Genomic DNA, 2,167 nt, shown 5'->3' on the forward strand with positions numbered 1-2,167 from the left:
ATTTATATTAAAGCTGGAGATCCTATTAATGCCTATGGTCAACACCAGACTTTAACACCATTCAGTGGTGGGTTGGCTTTGAAAACTCGGGACCAACTTAAAAAAATAAACCGGCCAACCGGGACACATACTAAATGTGCCTCAAATCGTTAAAGGGTTTGTTTTCCTTCCAACACTTGTCATTTTTAGTTAGCTCACCAAAAATAAGGACTTTTTTCAAATACTTTCTATTTTTGACAGTTTTTCTAATGTTAAGTTTAAAGTTTAATTTTTCACCTTCTGATGTCTTTCTGAAGCAGCTGGGGGGGGCAGCAGGAAATGTGTTTATTTTTTTTAATTTCAATGCATTTTAGCTTTATAGTGTAGGTTATATATTATCATAGAGGGATAAATCCTATCCCCAGTTTCAGTAGCTGTAATATCTATATAAGCCATAGCAACGTAGGAATTTAGTATTTTTACTTTTTTCCTCTTTCTTTCTGAAAATAAATCCAAAAACAACTGAATTTAAAATGTTTTTGGAAGGTGAGCAACCCCTTTTATGGGAAGCACTATATGTGTATACATGGATATATTCTATTAATGGGTGTGGCCTATGCTATAGATGTAAAGGGAAGGCTTACACATGAATTCAAGAATTTTTATGGAGTGTTGAATAAAGTTGAGCACGTAAATAAATCTGTATAAGGGGATAGTAACCATTGAGAGTAAAGGAAAGGTGCCAGGTACAAGTGGGCAGGGTATGGGGTGTTATTGAAAATGAGGTGTGAGGGGGTTTCTAAAACCGGAGCGGAGTGGGAGAGCTGCATAACTTTCAACATTTAAAAACTGCACCGAGGAGCACAATTAGTGCGGCAGAAAAATGTTGGCCACACCCATAAAATTGAATGCCCAATTAACTAAAAAAAAATTTCTACATGGTTGCAGTGTCAACTTCCCCAACTGTACACCTAAGACAAAACATCTATGGCTTGACAAATACAGCCACCATATTTAAATAAGGGCTTCAGTGCAGCAGTGCTCAGAAGGGTGAGCAACATTACCACTATCGTATTTAAGGAAGGAGGGAGTGCTCCTCCCCCAACAGGCACCCATACAACCAATGTGGATATTATCATTGGACACTTTCCAGGTCCTTCAAGGGTTTAGACTTTAGAGGGAGTGGGTGCACAACCCATAGCCAAACGCAATGAGGGGAATAGTAGGAGACCACACAGGTCTCCCCGCCAGTCATGGAAGGAGCCCCCACACAGCCAATAAGCACTCCAGGCATAGCCACAGCAGGAGCCAGATGAGGTCACACACAAGCCACAGACATAGCCATGACCAGAATACAATATCATTAGTGCCCTATAGGACTGACATCAACAGGTCCGCTGGCCTGGCCGCTTCTGTGTCTGCACTCACTGCACCCTGCAAGAAAGAAAAAGTGAGCAGAAAAACCATGGAACTACTTAATCTTGGCCAAGCATTGGGCACTGAGCATGGTCTGATTGGCCATCCATTGATTCTGGTAAATGGCAGAGGGGCTGCTGTAAGATGCCATAGACTGTCACTGTTCGGCTGGTGGGGGCTTTTTTGGGCCTCTGTATATTTGAAATGCCAGGGCCTAGTTTAACTTCTAGTCCATACCTGCTGGAGCTGAGGCGTTTGGGGCCAGTGTCCGACTAGGACACCAGGGACCCACCAAAAAAACTTGAATCAGGTGCCCACCAAAATAACTTAGACTAGAGACCCACCCTCATTATTATTTTTCTTCTCCTCACTCAACCTCTATTCTCCTATTCTCTTTACATACTATAATCTATTGTGCCATCTATTTAGCCCCTTTGTTCTCATAGAAAAAGGGAATGGCCATGAACTAGGCCAAATGTTTAGCAGCATGAGGGCCCACTGGGAGTTTTCTGGGTATTGGTGGGCCAGTCCGACACTGGGGCAGCACACATGGCTAATTCTAACAACCACCACAAAACTATTTTCTTTCCCCCCTATCAAACGTAGGAGCTGTGAATAGAGAAAATAAACAATGTGAGTGGACACACGCCACAGCAAATAACAAGCTGCTGACACCACTGCCACATAAGGACTAATCACTTCCTCTCAAAAGCGACTTCAAGTGGCGCACTGCGCTTATATATGTGTAGTAGACGTCAGAGTCTCGCGAGAT

The sequence above is a fragment of the Xenopus laevis genome, chromosome 3S, assembly GCF_017654675.1.
Source record: "Xenopus laevis strain J_2021 chromosome 3S, Xenopus_laevis_v10.1, whole genome shotgun sequence".
NCBI classification, from domain to species: Eukaryota; Metazoa; Chordata; class Amphibia; order Anura; family Pipidae; genus Xenopus; species Xenopus laevis.